Source organism: Bactrocera oleae, chromosome 5, assembly GCF_042242935.1.
Source record: "Bactrocera oleae isolate idBacOlea1 chromosome 5, idBacOlea1, whole genome shotgun sequence".
Lineage (NCBI taxonomy): Eukaryota > Metazoa > Arthropoda > Insecta > Diptera > Tephritidae > Bactrocera > Bactrocera oleae.
The window spans coordinates 43842514-43863952 of NC_091539.1; positions in this window are offsets into that span (position 1 = coordinate 43842514).

Genomic DNA, 21439 nt, shown 5'->3' on the forward strand with positions numbered 1-21439 from the left:
CAAAACCATGAGTAGAGGTAGTGCTCGTACTGATAGAGGCAGCAGTGGCAGCAACATTGATTGGTTGCTATTAGCAACGAGGCATCCAAACTGCAAGCCGTCCACTTTATGTTAGTGTTGGCAACTGCGATTGCTTTTAATTGCTGCCGCAATTGATGGCTATTGTTGTGGATATGTTGGCCACTACTTGCATTTGTGCGCGCGAACGCTTGCCGCTTTATGAAATATGTTCGGCAAAAATTTGCTTTGTGTAAACTTTGTTATAATGATTGATGATTATTTGTCAGCTCGCACTCGAATATGAGAGTTCAATCGGCCTGCGATTACATAAATTGCAATAGGCCAACTTTTTTTTTGATAGGAAACTTTTCCATGACTTAGCGTTTCGTAAAGGTTTAAGCCTGTGCATTATTTGCCAGCGTCATGGCTGGTGGTAACTACCCACCAGGTGATTGTTGCTTTCACAAATTTAGAAAAGTTACATTCTTAATATTGAGTGGTGCTTAGCACAAAAAAAAAAAACTGAAATGATCTTTATCACGAAAGATTCCGTGCATAAGTATTATAATATTAATAATATTAACTCTGTATTGCTGTATTTAACCCTGACTTGAATCACCCAATCGTCATAGATAGACTATTTAGCCGCATCTAGTGGACAGTGTCCAGTCAGAACATATACAATTGCGACGAGATTGACTTTGCTAAGTGCAAGTAGTTCGGTGGACCTCTTACGGTTCACTCTGGGACTCTCGCATTCGCCCAAGTTTTGGTTGTTGAAAACCTACTCGCTTCCAATCAGATGAAATTGGAAAAAGGGTGCCCTCACTGGAAAGCTCATTGGCTTTGCACTTACCGACGATTTTGCTGTGACCACAGACGAATACACACTTGAAGCTATTGCTAACGAAGCACTCCGGAGCTGCAATTCGAAGCCATACATCCACTGTTACTTTGATGGCAGCCACATCCGCTTGAAAGTAGCCTGAAACTAGAGTTGATGAAGATCTCCCGACAGAAGACTCCATCTCCTACTCTCCCTTTTAACTTCGATCCATCCTCATAAAAGCTCACTGCACTTCTTCTCCAAATCACTCGCAGGTTTGTGAACCGAGAAGGAACCACCAGGAGTAGGTTGCGCGATGCATTGATCTAGATTGTAAGGAATGCAATTGAATCTCTACAGTCCACAGCAAATATATCTATATTATAAATATATATTATAAATATAGATATAAATATATATTATAAATATATATAGATATAAATATATATTATAAATATAGATATATTTGCTGTGGACTGTAGAGGACATAAAAAGAGAGTAGACAATCTATATTATATCTATTTATAATATTAATATATATGTTCTGTTTAAAGAAGATTCTTCCTAGATAACCATAATAACAAAGTTTTACATATTTTTGGCTACATCCTCTTTTCTGACATAATTTTGGCCATCAAGCCCACCGAAAACTCGTCGGCGAAATCGATTACGTTTGTTTTTTTTATGTACATTACCAGGCCAATACGTATTTAGATCACTTTGAAGTGAATATTTGAGGATTCTTATACAAACAGGCAAACGCAATTCAATTCCCTCATTGCAACATGTTGCACTAGGGTATAAAAACTCAGTATTTCTCCCGTGGTAGTGATAAATTTTAAATGAGAGTTTATCAGAATAAATCGCTTCTGCAGAAATAAAATCATGGTTTGCTGCCGTAAAAAATTGTATGTTTAAGATTGAGCCGGCTATTTCGTTTGTTTTCTACTGCCATTCAACTATTGCAATACATGTACTCGTATATACATACAAGTGTACATACATATTTATGATTATTTTTTCCGTGAAATATATGTGAAATCAGATAGACAGTCAAATTACAGCCGCTTTCAGTTTGCATAGTCGAATTCAGCAATTGATTTATGGCAAACGATTAATCAAGAATCAAAGCAGAGTACAGAGACAAAAGCAGAGATTTGAGTTATAAAAGTAAATTCTACGATTTATTTGGTGTTTGAATCAAAAGATAAATGGTCGGAATTTGACGGTAGCTTTCGGTGCATATTTCAGAAAAAATGTTAGATGATGAGTGGTGAAGGAGAGATTTAGAATTGTACACCAACAATGAATATACATTCTTGTTCAATTCTTTAAAATTTTAAACACCAGAAAATGTACTTAAAAATCTTAAGCTACCTCCTATGCATTTGGTATGCGATTGATATCAAATTGAGTAGAGAAATGTATGCATCTATCTGCCATCTGTTGGTTTAAACATATTTCTGTTTTATTGGTATTACCTAGTGGAATCTGGGTTGTATCTAACTTCGATTTTTATTTTTGTCATAAAAATATTTATCTTATATTTCACTAACCATTCGAAATTGAAGTCTAGTAAACCGATAACACCAAAGCTCCACAGCAAAGAAGGAGGAATACGGTCAAACATCTAGCAAAAGAGAAGAAAAATATATACCTGATGACCATCGTAATAATACAAGTAAGTATTTGAAATAAAGGTCAGAAAACGAAGTGAGTGGTTGAAAGTTGGGTCTAGCTAAATCATAATAGTAAGTCAATTTATGTCGAAATATTGAAACAAACCATATAAAAGCCCTTTGATAAACCGATCTAGACGACGTAGAAATTAAGGAGATAACGTGAAGATAATTTCTCGTAGTTTAATTGCTTATTACAAAGAATAAATCCAAATGTTGATCTTCAACTGGTCAGTTTTATTTGATTTATTAGTAAAAAGAAATCCATTAATTTTCAGAAAAAAAAACGGACAGTTTTTTGATGGTTTAACATAAATGGACATCAGGAATGAGAAAACAAGCCAGATTTTAAAATTTTTTATTCGATTTAGATGAAAATGCAAGTCAGACAAATGGAAATAGTATGTACAGTTCTGATAATAATATTCAATCATGCGCAATATCGGTTTATAATTAGCACAAAAAGCTGCTTGGAAAGGATGTGTATCAGTGAATTGGTGGGATTGGCTGGTAATCGTCTACTATAAGCTACTTCCCTACGGCCAAACTCTTAATATTAATAATTAAAAGGTCTGAAACTTTCTCTCAACTACTGAACCGTCTGAAGGAAGAAATCGCCGCAAAGCGGTTATCCTTGTTTAAAAGGAGAAAAATTGTGTCCCGTCAGTTAAAGGCCAAGCCAAATAGATCGATAGTGACTCTATAGAAGCTTCGGATGCAGTGTTGAGAGTTTCTTATTCATTCACCTTACAGCCCTGAGCTCAAGAGAAGCTTGTGAATCGACTATCCTAGTTCTTTTATTAGTAGGGACCAAGGTTTCTATGAGAGTGGCATCGTGAAATTACCTTTGAAATAGCAAAAAGTTATCGCAAAGCTCTGTGCATATTTTACTTAATGCGGATCATTCTAACTATCCTAAATTTAATGCAAAAATAATGAATTTCATTTTACTATGATAGACCTATTATCAGCTAAGAGAAACGAGTAGCCTGTGTTTTCTTCTCTCTGTATGTTTTGAGTTTTGCTCTCTTGTAAAAAATATATATTGTATTTGAAAGCAATAACAAAGTGATTGCGCTAAATTCAATAAAAGAGAAATTGCTGTGAAATAAATCGCTTTATATGCTTTTTTAGTATGCCTATCCCTGTACATTCTAATTATACCAGTTGTTTGTTCGATTTACCAATGCTTCAGTCTAATAGTTTAAAATACCTTTTTTTACGTTTGAAAATTTATTTAATGAAAATTTTTTAAACTACACTCGACGGCTCTCGTATATACATAAAGGTAAACTAGCTCAAAATCACTTTGCATTTTTTTATCAAATAATATTTTCTGAAGAACATTGCACCTCTCAAATTTTTCAAACTTTTATATTCTTGAAACAGTCGGCATTATTATTTAATTCTCACAATTTGGCTCCCATATCAATTCCAGAAACTATTAACAACTTTTCAAATTTTTCTCTTCAAATTGCTTTATCCAAAGCTGCCCCTGTTGGTTCGCTCAAAATGAGTATATTTTAATTCTTACCCTCTATGCGCTAACTAAATTTTTCCCACGTTCAGAATTTATTTTCAGCTTTTAAATAAATTTGTTTTCATTGTTTGTGTCCTCTATATATGTGTGTATGTATACTTTTGACCTTTTTGGAAATAAATGGACTTTCAACTGTGCAAAGGATATTTGCAACATCAATCACTTTGCGGACAAACGTAAACGTTGTGGCTACCATGTCGGCTATTTGGCAGCTTGTTTGTTGCTGTTGGCGACTTGGTCGGTTGCTGCAAGCGGCACTACGCATCAGCGCCTCGCTACTGGTTGGTTACCCGCTGTCCGTTGGCCATTTCCTGTTGTTGCCTGTGAATGTCGCGCACAACGGCCGTTGTTTTCAATATGGCTGCCCATATATCTGCACTGTCCCCTAGTTGTTTTTGTAATGATACAGGAAGCGGAAATACAGTTATATAATTTGTATGTCAATATGCTGAGTTTTCAATTTGCTTTCGGTATTTGTTGTTGCTGTTATTTCGCACTTTTTTGCGGGCGCGTTCTATATGCATTTACTCCGCGCCGCCGCACCTGTACATGGTCCCTAGGCCGTTTCGCTAAAATTTATGTAAAAATTAATTTTGTGGGAAATCGTGCAAGGCATATAAATTCTTAGCGCTTCATTCTCCAACCATTCGCTATGCACACGAACCTCGGGAAGCACGCTTCATTGCAGACAAACGACCGGGCTGACAAGTACAACTCTGTTGGTTGGGAGTTGAGTACATAGGAAGAGAGGTGTGCTAGAAAAACAACTCTGCTGGCTATCTGTCTTTTACACACACATACACACACAAATCAGTGGGCTTGTTGATGTCTCGCTTGATTTGATTAGCCTGGTCACTTCTAAGCATGAGAAATTGGCTTCAGTCAAGGTAAACTGCACGACAACATTGATAAATTTGAAGTCAATTTCGTAAATTTGAAGACTTATTTCATTCGAATTTCTGCGGGAAAGGCTTTAAAATTTAATCCGGGCTATTACTTCGAAATTTTTATTTTGTTTTGGAATATTTAACTGAACCATCTGATTGGTCCGTGTATGATGTTACAAATGTTGATTCAATATAGTTGGGAAAGGCTTATAAAAGAAAATCGAAAATATGAAAGTAAAAATATTTCTTGAATATGTATAAAAAATATTATCACGATTGAATTTGTAGCTTTTCTTTTGCTAGATTAAGTAAGCATTGTAAGCATTTATTACAAAGAAAATGCGAATTTTTTAACCTTACATACATTTTGCAAAACTTTCACAACAGTAACATAGTAATATATAAATTCAGAAACAGGTTAATAAAGCCATAAACAGCAGCTTATGCAAACTGCTCAACTACCTCATTGGCCATCACTTTTGAAAAGCTTACTTACGAGGGAGTTATGTAGTCGGCTGCTGTAAAAATTTCATCCTGCATGAAATATTGGACTCGAGAAAGATGTTGGTCGCTAAGTGTCCCGTTTGCTCACTCCAGACAAGTAGCGCAACTGTGAAACTACTTCACAACAGTGTTTTATATTGCAGTCCGAAGGAGTTATCCTTGACGAAACTTAGATCCACTGATATAAACCAGAAATCGATCGGCTGGAGAAGTGATGACCCTCGTTTATTGGGATTCTCAATGTGTGATCTGCATCCACTACTTGAAAAAGTCATAATGGTCACAGTCCTCTACTACCGAGTTATTGAGCCGATTCGACTCGAATTTAAAAAAAGCTCCGCCATGAGAAGATGTGATCTTCCAGAAATTTGACTGAAATAAGGAAATTATCCCACCATGGAAGCCTATTTTGCAGTGCTTCCGAAAATATTATTTTAGAAGCTTTAAAGAAGTTGAGAAATTAATCGTCAATTTTTCCAAACGATCGCTGTTCTTTTGTAGGCTCATTATCGGACCGATATCGTGTTTATATAATATATACGTCATGATAGGATTGGATATGGGTTTCTACTATTTCGTGTTTAATGAATTATTGAAGAAAAATTAATATTCTTATATATCTTTGCCACGCCTATTGAGTAAAAAAGATGCGCGATAGGTTTTCAACCAATTATACTGGAATCGCAAAATATTGGAATTATGACAAGATCAGGATCAGGACAAAAGCAAAATTCTTTTCCTACTAACTTAAAGTTTGGTTAGTAATCCTTCGACAAGGTTATCCAGGAAAGGCCTAGAGATTTTTCATGTTGAGTACTTAAAATTATACCTAGAAGACGCAGGTTTTTGTACATAGTCAAACATTTTTTTTTAAATACAAAAACATATCAAGATGTAATTGTGGTAAAGGTACCCAAGGTGGAGTAAAAAATATCTATATCTATACTATGTGAAGATTCGTTCGGATTCCTTCGCCATAATGGCTGCCAAGAATCTCAAGGCCTAAAGAAAATTTTCATCAAATATCTGTCAAGGACCATTTTTCGTAGAGTAAGAAACATTTCTCTATAATTTTGCTCAAGAACGGTAGAGGTATAATCCTTGGCATAAATTTCCTTCCGGTATATTCGCTGTACGTAGCAGTTTATTAAGCTATAATTCACGCCATGGACACCAATATTTTATTTTGCGATATTTTTCGTAATCCTTTTACTGAACAGCAGTGTATGAAGGAAAAATCCAATTACCGCAATTTTTAAACTTAATGACTTTTTTCCGACGCCATTACTTTGTGGGAGAGTCGAAGGCGAAAGATGACCAATTAAAATTGACTTGTGCTATTAACATCGCAGTTGTATGTGTGTTGTTGTTGCTTTTGCAGCTAGTAAGTTATTGCTGTTAACATGGTGGTAATTGGCGATAGCTGTAACATATATGTATGTATGCGTGAAGTTTTGTACATATACCTACATACACACAACAAGCTCTATTGCTAAATTGTGAAGCAATATAGGTGCAGAGTAAGGAAGTATTTATTATTGAATAATATGATAGTTATAATTATATATTATTACATGAAACCAGTAAAGTTTGTTTTAATTAATTATTTGGCAGTGTAACACTCATACATGCATATGTATGTATGTACTTATGGGTAAAAGGAGTTGTACAATTATATGACATGGGCACAATAAAATATAATACGGACAAAACTTCATAAAATATTGTGTGAAAATTCGTATAACGTATGTCTTGTAAAACAAATATATTTTAATTTTCTACAATTTATTTATATATTTGACTCTAAAAATTTTCAGCAGTTCATCACCTAAATAGAAAATGTATAATTTAATGATAATATAAACTAGCGATATAAGTAATTATTCGGGAAGAAATTGTATCATTTTCTTAATATTATTAATCGAATCGGGTGTATCAAATGAGTAAAAGGCGTAATACTAGTATCGAAAAATTACTGGCTGATGTGATTAAAAATTGCTTTACAAGTTTTTAAAAATAAATATTTTACCAATCAGTTCTCTACGAGACCTTTACGTGAAAGTTATAAGCTTCAGCTATACTAGTTATAAAAGTGGAAATTGTAACAAAAATTCTAACAGTTTAAAATAAAAAAGAAGGAATTACATTTGGATTCAAAAATAAAGATATATAATTTAATGTACAATATTTTTATGCTCCCCTCTCGTTGCATATTTCCTATAGAGCAGAAGTTTTAATACAATCATCTGTTTTGACTTTATAGCCGATACTTGCATCAGTAAATGCATAAAAAAAATATTTATATATGAAATGCTATCTTTGTGATATTGTTTCGAAATATATTCGGGCATAAACTCACTTGTAGAAACCTCAACTTGTACAAGTAGGGTAAAAGCGAGGCATAAAGCATTATGTATGAACGACTGATGTTGAGTGAGTTTTTAATCTCAATAAACAGCTATGAAATAACCTCTCGTTTTCGAAATGCTTTATAAAGTGAGTAGTGTGTATGAAATAATGCAAATTAGAGAAAAGACGCCCTAAAGAAATAAACTGGTATTCGTGATAAAACTTAATGTATGGTAGTATAGTATTTTTATCACATTCAAAAAAAGTTTGCATGTATTTTCTTTAGTTGTTGCTTTTATGTGGTCTAATTACGTGTTATATTTACGCAAATATATTAATAGCATCATGGCATACGTATGTTGCTTTATGGAACACTTTTTAGGAACGATTACCCCACTTTTACCCATTCCTTTAATTATGTTTTAAGAATGCAAAAAGAGAAGAAAACCTATACTATAACCGGTTTGTGTATGAATTTGGAAGAATTTCGGAAATTTACAAAACAAAGTTTCGTTGAAAAGCTCCGCATTTTCCATGCTACTCTGCATTTTCATGCTGCACATAAATTGCAACACTTGATGAAAGCTAACACAAACATAAAGTACACGCATGCAATGGAGGCAAAAAATGTGTACTCTACATGAATGTAGCCAAGTGTGTGTGTAAGTGAATTTATGTATATGGTAGGTAAGCCAGGAAAAACATGCACGAGGAGCGCCGTTGCAAGCAACCGCAATTTTTCATATGCCAACGACAGCGACAACAATGTGCAACAAATGGACACACAGCACATGATGGGGATATGTGACAGTACCGTGGTGTTTTTTTTTTTTGGCTCCTAGCCGAGCTCGAAAACAATACCGACTACCATGGAGCATTGCAGTCCAATGGTGTGGCTGTAACATCCTGTTATTGTTGCTACTGTGCGAAATGTCTCTTTTTAGCCACATCTCTGCACAAAGTTATGCAAAAATGTACGTAGGTGTACAACGGTGAGAAGGGAGGCAGTTGCAAGCGACGCTGCTGCTGCTGGTAAATTTGCTGGTTTGCATATCACGTTGCTGTCAAATAATATTGTGCAATTTATTTATTCCCCTTTGATATGCGCATACTAAAGTTTGGTTTTTACGCCTTTTACAACAACTAATGTGTTTGCAAAGAAGACGAGATTTTATAAAAATAAAATGAAAAAAAATTGGAATTAAAAAATGTCAGCGGCAAAAACATGTTTTTGGCTATTTCACATTAATAGGAGAATGATTGAATGCAAGTCAAAAAAGTTAAATTAAATATATTACTTTTTGCTGCATTCACTCATTTGGTATTCTTACAGTGCTACCTCAAAATTTCTCTGATATACTCAGACTACTTAGTTCTATTCACAATTACAGAAAATATCTGTTAATAATAACACTGGTTACCAAAATTTAAAAATTCATATCAAATTTTGAATGTATCAGGTCACTGAATATTAATATGTGATTGAAAAAAAGTAACACGTCAGATTGTCTTGTGACATCAAATCATATATTTGCTCTAAAAGTACAAGCATCAGCTACATTTAGTAAAAACATGCTTATGATTTTTGTGAATATTTGGCTTCTGGAAGGACTCCAACAATAATCTGGTAGCATTCCTGCGCTCCATTTCCTTTAATAGCGCTTCTCCAATCAAGAAATGCCTGATAGAATCCCTTGCCTTGTTTGTCACTCACAACACTCAAATTTGCCGAAAAGAAACCCAGATGAGCGTTCAGCACACATATATTTAAGGACATATTACACCCCATTGATTTAGTCTTTTGTAGTTTTCCGATTTATGGTTTTCTAGAAAATTTTGAACAACGTTCACGAAACATTTGCAGACGAGTTTTTCCTGATGAATCAGGTTTGCTTCAAAGCTCTTATCCTTAATCAGTTGCCGTATTTGTGAACCTACAAATATTCCCTCTTTTCTTTTGGCCTTCCTGAATTTAGGTAATTTCTCTTTTAGATATACAAATCCACTCCCATCTCTAGGCACAGCTTATACAAAATTGGAATTTTTTTGTAGAATTGGTATGTTGGCCGAAGACAGGTTTCGATACTGGGTAGTGTGTTTGGACTTGGTTGTAATGACTTTTGTTTGAGTCAAACAAAATAACAATCCCATACATGATCCTTTGGTTTGGTCCAAATCATTGGTATAGCAAATGGCATATGTCTGGGTTCACACGTTATACAACATGTATGCGGAATCCAGGATTTACCGTAGTTCCTCACAGGAAATCCGAAATAGTCTTAATAGCATAGTTAAATCAATAAATAAATAAAATTAAATAAATAAACAAAATATATTACGACGCTAAGATTTAAAAGTTAATTCTCCATACACTTGGCAAAAACTGTCGAGGTGGTTAGCACTTTCTTGCCATGTTTACGCATATGATGTATGTTAGTCGAATGCAATAGTTATACAGTCGTGTCAAAAACGAATATGTGGCTGTCACAAAAAAGCTGGACGTAATTGCCTGAGTCTTCATTCAATTAAGATGCAAATAATATCGTTTAACTGCCATTGAAATTAATTAAAGTATTATAAAAGCTTCGACTCGTTCTCTATCTCGCAATTTTTTTTGTTTTTTTTTTTACCAAAGAAGAATGAGTTAAATTTCGTCTCTAATGTCATCCACAAATGTCTGGTGTAGTAGAGAAAACTAATATTAGATGAATCTAGATTAAGCCCATGGATAATCTTCGGTATCCGAATTACATTTACACTAGTAAAGACATTCTTTTGTGAAGGATCTCATTTATACACAAAGCGCCTTGAACCCATCATAAATCTGAAAGACGTTTTATATCCGTTCTAGCTAGATCACTTGGATGTCAGAAGAAGTGGGATCCTTGATTTCTCAAATGCCAGACAAAACGAAATTGTTAAGTTGATAAAAAAGTTGATCAAAGATATCATTTATTGGAAATTATTATTTTTATTTTCCGCTTTTAAGTTATATAAATATTAAGGATATTTCATCTAAAATTCAGTAACATAGGGCTTCTTCATAAGCAAAGGTAGCTCGTCTTTGAGTCTGAATATTGGAGCAAGTTAAAGATTTGAATGAGAGAAGCATTGCACATGAGATCTGTCTATAGACACTAGCGCACTATTTATAAGTGTTTTTCAGGTATTATTTTATTTTAACAACAAAACGTAAAAGTGAATGAAAACCGAAGCCCATGGATGTTAGTTGTTTATATCTGCCCGCAAATACGAGAAAAAGGTCTTGAAGGATTACAAATAAAGCTATTCTGTTTCTGCAATCAAAATTCTATAAAGTCTTGGTGTTAAAAATGATGACTAAATCTCCAAATCTGGTACCGTGTGACTACCTTTCGTGATATTATGTGAAATGCAAAGTATATGCCAAGAATTCTCGAACCAAAAACGGGCTCAAAAAACTGCAGCATTGGTGTCGAAATCTTCTTTATACCATCCAAAAAGGTCGAAAAAATATCATTATTACTTTTATCAAAATTATTGCAACTTGAATTCAACCAATATTTTGGTTTTGGCGGGATAAATATTTTTCATGTTCCTTTTTCTACATTCACATCTATAAAAACCAACCCGAAATTTTTATTTCGCTCAAAAAACTCTATTCGTCAGCCATGAATGATGAATGATTGAGAGGGAACCACCTGATCTAGGCGCTGATAACATAGCAAATCCAGCTTTCCAGCGGCAAATTGTAGACAAAGAGGATCTGAGATATGCACAACTCAACGTTGGTAGGTTAGTGATGAGAATGAAAAAGACGCAAAACGCACATCAAACTGGAAGACAAAAATGCTGGGATAGCAAAAAAAATGTAAAATTACAGTTTTTTGTCTAGCTGTGCATAAATAAAAATTACCATCATTCATCATCGCAAACACAGTTGTTTTCTTTACAGCGCAGTCAATTTAACGGTACAACACAGCGACGCTTTGAAACGTGCAAGTGGTGTGAGTTTGACGCTAATCTTGTTAATAACAAATGCACTAATACGCACAATATGACGGGCTGAGTGTAGCTGGAAATTAGACAGCCGAGCAGTGGGCGGAAATAAGTAGCTCAAGGCCAGAAGGCGGAAAATAAGAAAAAAGTGGGCCAAAATGGAGCAAAGGCCAAACATCGCGGTGATAAGGAATGAAATGAAAGAAATAACAGTGTGTGGTACGACTCAAGTATGCAAAAGATAGCGCATAAAGCACATTCTTCATGAGTTGCAGCATAGCCCAAGGCGTTGCCACACAGTCAGCATTCATACATTTATTAAATATGTCTGTATATGAGTACTTATATACTTTTCAAAGTTTTTGTGCAAAGTTGTTCTTATGGCTTTATTTTGCTACATATGTATTTATTTTATTCTTTCTTCTCATATTCATGCACTCTCTTCACTTATATATCTCCGAGTGCTTTCCGACATTTGCAAATGCAAATTTATGCTTCATCTCAAAAATTGTGGCCTTGTCTTTTTCCTTCACTCTTTCTTTTCTTCAAGTTTAGCACCATTTTCCCATCTGACTAACCGCACAATTTCCTTACTGACTCTTCCAACTGTTGTGCTTTTGTTTTGTTTGCGACATTACTAAGGTGCTGATTTAAGCTTCAGTGCATTTTGTAACTTGAGTTTAGCATAAAACGAAAATCTTTGTTCGTTCTGTTAATAATCATCCCTGTACGGCGATTGTATACTGTGTAGAAAGTTTGCGTCCTTACTCTCTGAAGTGTGAAAGTGATTATAATTTATGCGTTCGAAAGATTATTGCATCATAATTTATGGACTTTAGCTCTGGTCATGTGACAGCCGCAAAATTTACAACAAAATTATTTTTGAAAATTGTAAACATTATTACAATTTTTGAAGTTAATCCTTAATCTGAAATATCCGCAGTTTAAGGTCTTTCAGCTTGATCAAAAAAAAAAAATTATGTTAATCCATTTTTATACCCTGAACAGGTTATATTATATATGACTGTCCGTCTGTTTGTCTGTATATACGTGACTAGTGCCTCAGTTTATGAGATATCGTTCGCCAATATTGGACCACTATAGTATATAGCTGTCATACAAACTGAACGATCGCAGTAAAGGTCTTGTATGGAAAACCTTTTCATTTGGCGAGATAACTTCAAAAAATTTCGCATGGGTTATTGTGTAAAGCAATAGTGCAGTAACCAAAAAATTGTTCAGATCGAGTCACTACAGCATAAAGCTACCATACAAACTGACCGTTCTTGTAGGTAATATTTTGTATTTGTGAAAGTTCTTACAGCGGTCTTAGTCTGAATGTCCGAAGATGGAAAATGCTTCAAATGTAGTATTACGAAAGATTGGCACTCCAGAAGAAAGTTCTGAGATTATTCTAACCTTCTTCCGAACAAGTTCGACAATAGGTGTCTAGAAATATCATTAGCCTTATCGCCTAAGTTTTAATTACGCAATGACTAATTAGATGTGTTACAAATAGGAACATATTGTAACCGCGTAAACGTTTGTGGTGCGCAGTGCTTGTCGAACTGACGGCAAGCTCCTCGGTTCAACAATAAACCATATGAAAGAGCGGAGCTCCGATTTTGATTACATTAGGGCGAGAGTAGCCTTTCTTCTAAGCTTATCAGCTCAAAATATTCATACCAATTTATTATATTCCTTTGGAGTCATCGTCTAATCGTAAGCGCACAATTCGCGAGCTTAAGTTCAATATTGGTCATGAGCTACTGGAAGGAATGCTCACCGCTCTGAAACCTAAGGTTAGATTTGATGAAAAACACTTTCTTTTAGGTACTTTTATTAACTCTAATTCCCTCCGAAACTTCTCTTTGATCTTCGATCCATTCCAGTATTGTATATGTCGAATACCTAAGTAAAAGAATTCATCTAAATTCTTCGTTTAAGAGCTTTCTAAATAAATATATAAAAACATTAATTTATTATACTCTCGCAACATGTTGCTACAGAGTACAATAGTTTTGTTCACCTAACGGTTGTTTGTATCACCTAAAACTAATCGAGTTAGATGTAGGGTTATAAATATATAAATGATCAGGATGAAAAGACGAGTTGAAATCCGGGTGATTGTCTGTCCGTCTGTCCGTCAGTCCGTCCATCCGTGCAAGCTGTAACTTGAGTAAAAATTTAGATATCTTTATGAAACTTGGTACAAATGTTTGTTGGTACCGTAAGACGGTTGGCATTGCAGATGGGCGTTATCGGACCACTGCCACGCCCACAAAACGCCATTAATCAAAAACAAATAAATTGCCATAACTAAGCTCCGCAATAAGATACAAGACTTTTATTTGGTACAAAGGATCACATTAAGGAGGGGCATCTGCAGTTAAAACTTTTTAAAAAGTGGGCGTGGTCCCGCCCCTAATAAGTTTAATGTGCATATCTCCTAAACCGCCAAAGCTATAATAACCAAATTCCCTGGGAGCAAATGTTTTTAGCACCTCTATTGACGGTGTGAAATTGGGTGACAAGCCCGCCCACTCCCCATATAACGGTACTGTTAAAAACTACTAAAAGTGCGATAAACCAAGCGCTAAACACGCCAGAGACATTAAATTTTATCTCTGGGACGGTATGAGATGCCTTTATAGGAACCGAGTTCAAAATTAGTCAGTGGGCGTGGCACCGCCCACTTTTAAGTGAAAACCCATATCTTGGGATCTGCTTAACCGATTTCAACCAAATTCGGTGCATAAAGTTCTTTTCATATTTCTATGTGTGCGAAAATGGGCGAAATCGGATTACAACCACGCCTATTTCCCATATAACATCATTTTCAATACCATTTGATTCTTTCACTTTCCACTATGCTTATCAAGCAACAATGATTAAATCGGGGTAAAACTTTGCGCGAATAATACCTTTAAATTATGCCACCTTGTGACCAAAAATTGTCTAAATCGAACCAAAACTGTTCAAGCCCCTAAGTACTAAATATGGACCCCAGTGCCTAAAGTTGACCTTCTACTGAAAATATCAGTCAATCCACAAAGAAATCTCAAATGAGTATACTATTTGACTTTGCGAGAGTATAAAATGTTCGGTTACATCTGAACTTAGCCCTTCCTTACTTTGTTTTCCGTTTATATTATTTAGCTAAAAGGGGATATTAAATCACTTTGCTTTCAAATGGATAATAAATAATTTCCATTTTTCATTGGCTATCCCAGTCACCCGCTCACTGGAGTTTTCGTCACTTCGTATTGACTAATAGCTTTCCTAGCAATTACTGCCACTTATAAATTCTTTTCTCAGTGCTTATCTCTCAGTTGCATAGCATTTCGCTTTGTTTTTATGTTTTGTCAACTTCTCATTTCCCATTTGCATTTTCGTTATTCCCTATTTCACGCTTTGGCGCTGATAATTAAATGCTCGAATTAATTTATTGTTTGTTTGCGCTTTTCACAAATTGCTTGCCTACGCCTCTGCCTCTGCCTCTGCCGTTGTCTTAAACCGAAGTCATCATCTGGCGTAAATGTGTGCTGTACGAGTTGGTGGAAGTGACAAAAGCTTCAACACGTCGCGTGTGAGGATATGAAGAAGTGCTGTCTTAAAAAGTAATCAAATATAATTAATGATGACGGTGATGAAAATCAAATTAAGTTCACAATATTGTTCTGCCAATGTAAGTGAAAGTGGATATCACTTTCATTTTCATGTAATTTTAAGTGTGTCGTTGATGTAAACTTAATGTTTGTAAAATATGGATTTTAATTATCATTTATATGTTCTAAGAGAAAATAGCCTGCTCAAAACTTCGGAAATAAATCAGTAAAGTTATTGAATGCAAAGAATTTGTATATCGAAATTATAGTCGAAACATTTGTAATAAACGAAATTATCATGGCAATAATGTGTGGAACACTGATTCCAGTAGGTACCAAAAAAAGAAATCCAAACAATTTTAATCAATATTCTATTTAAATATTGATATTATCATATTTTAAGGAAGTGGGTTCATTTCATGATTTTAACAGGAAGAACAGAAACTAAACGGACTCGAGTGGGATATGAAATTTAACATGTCACAAGGGAAAAGAAGTACAAACTGATCTATTCAAGAGTTTCACTAATAATAATAATCGAAAAATATACAATATAAAGTCAACTGAAGGTTCGAAAATATTTATATTAGATATATGGAGGCTAAGAGAAGTATTGACCCGATTTAACCAATACTTAAGGATATATTATTATCAAAGAAACATTATCCCCGAATTTCAAAAATATAGCTCATATATTGACCGATAATAGTTATATTCCGATTTCGAAGATTTTTAGACTGCAGATGGCATATCTCAAAAGCACATTTTGGGCAAAATTTTATCAAAATATATTTATTAATCCTTGATTTATGTACTAAAAAGTGAAAGAATCAAATGGAATTTAAAATTGTTATATAGGAAGGGGGCGTGGTTGTAGTCCGATTTCGCCCATTTTCACAATTTTACATAATAATGAAACCCATTGTTTGAAATCGGTCAAACAGGTCTCGTGATATAAGTTTTCAACTAAATGTGGGCGGTGCCACGACTATCGTCCAATTTTGAGGGCGACTCTTAGAAAGCTATCTTGTATCATCCTGGGTATCAAATTTAATATATCCGATGCATTACCTTATTGATTTCACGCGCTTTTAGTAGTTTTAACAAATCCCTTACATGGGAAGAGAACGAGGTTTCGTCCATGTTCACACTGTCGGTAGGGTTTCTGAAAGAATTTGTCTTAAGCGAATTTGAATATTGGAGCTTAAGTAATTAAGGAGATACATTAAACATATTAGGGGACTCTGCCGCGCTTATGTTTTAAAATTTTTTCGCCCATAGGTGTTCCTTGCTACTTCAATCCCATCTATCAAAATAAAGGTTTGTATCTTAATTGGCGGCTTAGTTACGGCAATTTATAGGTTTTCGATAAATGGCGTTTTGTGGACGTGGCTGTGGTCCGATTATGCCCATCTACAAACTCGTCCTCACTTTTTTGCCAAAGAATACGTGTACCAACTCGTCTCGTCATCCTGATCATTTATATATACATATCCCTATATCTAACTTGATTATTTTTAGGTAATACAAATAACAGTTAGATGAACTAAACTCCATAGCAACATGTTGCAAGAGCATAAAAAGATATAAAAGGGATGTACAATGTGTCTGAAGCGAGATATGAGTTTTTCAATCTAATAATAAGAAAAAATAAAAAAACCATTCGGCGGAGGATCTTACCGTTATAATTAAGAGCTCATACGTGGAGAGCCTTTTTAAAGTTGTCTTTCAACGAATTTTCCAGAGCACCCACCCTATTGTACATATATGGTACACGTTTAAGCATTCTCTTTTCATATCAAAATAAACGCATTGAGTATTCAAACACAAAATGATTTGGGTATGATTAAGTGCAGTCATGCAATAATATATATTTCGACAAAAAATGTTAAATCCGCTTAGCTCTTTAAATGATTTTACTTCGAATACATTTTTATGCTTCGGAAATTTTTGAATTTTTTTACCTAGCGCACAATATTACACTGAAAAGAATCGTTTTGTATGTGACTAATACCATATACTTATATGTATATATGTATGTACAGTTAACATTAAGAAATAACCTATTATTTGTTTTAGAATTATAGGTATTTTATGTCATAAAAAAAATTCCAAAAACGCCTTCAGTTCAATTAAGAATAAACGTTAACTTCAGCTGCGCAAATAAAAAAGTTTGCATACAAAAACTTGATTTTCATTGATCAAAATGTATGACAGCTATATGCTATAGTAGTCTGATATGAACTATTTGCTCAGAGACTATAGCGTTGCTTTTGTTAATAATGTATACCTAATTTCGAAGATATCCAGTCAAATAGAAAACTTTTCCATGCAAGAACTTGATCGCGATCGTTAAGTTTATATGTCAACTATATGCTATAGTAGTCCGACATCGGCTGTTGCGACAAATCAGCAGTTTCGCGGTTAGAAAAAAATTTGTGCGAAGATTTCTCAGAAACTGAGGAACTAGAATGCGTATATACAGACGAACAGACGGATCGACAGATGGACTTGTCTAAATCGACTCAGCTTACCACGCTGATCATTTATATACATATTTTATTCATATGTGATATCGGAAGTTTCCTGTTCATGGTACTCATAGTTTATATATGTACTTCGTCCAACTATTTCCAATTTTTATATAATAAATAAATAATTTTGTAAAAATATGAAAGCCTAAGATGTCTCCAAATGTACGCTGGGTATATGAAACATGAAATATTGCACTTTGTTGCTGAAATTCTCGTTCTTCCTTGGTTGTTGAGCTTTAAGTAACTTATTTTGCGACTTTATTGATATTATGATATTTTTTTCATTATATATTTATGCCATTTGATTGCATCGCAGACTGACCGCCACATTTTCCAGCTCACAAAGTCAGCTTGATAAATTATATGGTTATGTACAGCGAAAAAGTCAACATAAATAAATGGTCTACCCTATATTTGCACGTATTTTTGTATTATGTATATGCATATGCATATGTGTATGTTATTACACATAATTGCTTATATATATTTGGAGTGCGGCTTAATCTTTATTGTGCAAAAAATTGGCAATATTATGGCAAATGACCTATTTCCGTTTCCAGCGAGCAGCAGCCGACCAGCAAAGACGCAGTGAGAGGCAGGAACAAAGATGAATTTTTGGAGATCCCCTCTTAGACATTTCAGACGAGCATACATATAACTTCGCAGCTTAAGTTTAGGCATTGTCCATTTCATTCTTCGGTCATTTAGCGGTTAGGGTTTTTGTTGCGTGCTTGCATGTGTTCCTCGCTCATGGCTAACGGTAGAAATAATTTGATTTTTTCTCTTTGATTTCACTTTTTATCATTCCCGGCTACATGTTACTTGCAAACTTACATGGTTTACATTGGTATCCCATTAATTGGTGCGTATATATGTATGCATATACGTAAATACAATGTGTAGTAATATGAAATTCGGTTGTAAGCTTTTACCAGGCAATGGCATGTCTGCCACAATATATAAACGTCTTTGGATCACGTTTTTGTTGTTGTTGAACATACAATAGTTTCATCATTTTCGATACGTACAAATATATAACGGTATTTGTACTCACATTTCAATTTCTTTTGGCTACTCGCTTTTACATTCTGTTGTTCATCAAGTGCCTGGCTGATTGGCTTTTTGCTTCAATGTTTAACTGCCTTATGGTAAGCTTCTGCACTTTCTCTTCCTTGTGCTGTCATTGTTGTAATCGTTGCCATAATTTATTATAGCTGTAATGATTATGAGTTTTTGAAGTTGTTAAATTTGATGCCTTCTAAGCGGAGGAATGTCGCATGACGTATAACACGCATTTTGCACAAACAAACATACACATTTGTATAAATGAGAACTGCATGGGAACAGACGCATGAACACCTAATACTCATATATATTTTCTTAGCATGTCCTCTGTAGCCTTAGACAGCTGTCTGGTTACGACAAATGTAATTGATTATAAATTAATGTACTCTTATGTTACTCACCTAAGAAACAGATGCCTATACAACTCTAGTCAGTCTTTTTATGTTTCCAATTTCTCAGTCATACATTATGTTTGCGAAATAAACTTTGGCATTAAGTTATGTAATAAGCTTAGATATGCAACATTAAAACAAGAAATAACGTTCACTTCGTTTGCACTGCACCCAGAATAGTCTTCACAAATAAAGAAGTTTCCTTTCAAGAATCTGATTTTGATCATTTCGTTTGTATTGTAGCTATATGCTATAGTGGTTCGATTTGAAAAAGTTCTTCGCATATTGTATCGTTGCCTTGAATAATAGCCTGTGCCAAATTTCTTAAAGATATCTTGTCCAATAAAAAGCTTTTAATAAAATAATTTGATTTTGATCGTTCGGTTTGTATGGCAGCTATGCTATAGTGCTCCGATATCGACGGTTCTAGCAAATGAGAGAAAAGGACGTGCATAAAATTTTAAATCTATATCTCAAAAACTGAGAGACGAGTTCGCATATGTACAGACGGACATGGATAAATCGATTCAGCTCATCATGTTGATCATTTCTATTTATATTTTGTAGAGTCTCCTACGTTTCCTTCTTCGTGGCATACTTAATATAACTTGTTCAGAGTATAAAATAATGAAAATAAACAAGTGGGTGGCTAAGTTCGGGTGTAACCGAACACTTTATACTCTTTATATTAAAAAATGTTGCAAAATGATTAAATATCCATTATTAAATGAAATCGTGAATACATTCAATATCACCCATTTGGACCAACCTAAACAGTTAAAAGATAGGTGGAAAAACGGAAATCATTTTATGGGGTATATTGGGGATAGGGGAAGAGCTAAGCTGATTGCATTAATTTTGACATTACTCAAGTGTACTCGAAAACATATTTTGAAGCAATTCTATATATAAAAAATAATACTCACTCATCGATATCTTCGGCATAAAACTTGTTAGGATAACGAAAATCATTACAAGTAGTATACGGGAGTCGGGGATAGTATCGACCCGATTTTATCTATTTTTGGGAATACCATATTTATTAAGGTACCTCACATACCATCTCCAATCATAAGGAGTAAAGTCAGCCGGATGTGCGAAAATCCTGATATTAGTTATATGGGGGCTAGGTCAAGTTTTCGCCCAATATTATCCATGTTAGGCACAGAAAAATATTGTTATGAGTAAAGCGCGCTCTCTATTTTCATTGAGATAACTCACATATTGGTCGATATATCTCGCCAAGGAACACGTATACCAAGTTTTTTCAATGTACCTTCATTTTTACTCAAGTTACAGCTTACACGGACGGACAGACAAACAGTCACCTCAATTTCAACTTGTCTCGTCATCCTGATCATTTATATATATATAATCCTTTTTCCTTTGTTAACGACAATAGAAGAGGTGCCGGCTATTTAAGATGAATATACGAAACTTCAAGGCCAAACATTTTGCGAGCCATATACGCATATCTTTCGTTACATAAATTGTTACTTGCAAATGTTGGTTCTCACCTTAATGATAATTCGCAATTTCTTCTTTCCCATAATTCTAAATTGCAAACTTAATAAATTCAGAGCTCTTGGATAAGCGCTGATGTTAAAAATTTAAAAGCCCTTTACGACAATAGAATTTGTAACATTAAAGAAAATACCGGTTGTCCTTCATTATTATGCAAGGTTTAAATTCTTACCCATTTTTTATTATATTTTTCTCAGATTTATTCTTACTTTTTTAAGATATTTATATTTTAAGGTAAGTAGTGCAGCTGCTTCCGTTTCTGCTCAATGTGTTATACCTATAACTGAGCTGCACTGTAGGGATGCGTGGCGAAAATGATAATTCATTTCGAAAAGGAAATTAAGACGCTGACAACATCATTGGTTTAAATAAATTACAGGTTTTAAATTTTTTGGTGTTGTTATAAATTAGCTCCATTACTTTATTGGTATTAATTGCATCCATGAGTTCTTTCCCTAACGTGGTTGTTCTTAATAACGGTGTATGGACATGTTTATAAAAATAACAACTTTGTATCTATAAAATTGTCATAGAAGTTTTAACTTATATCCTA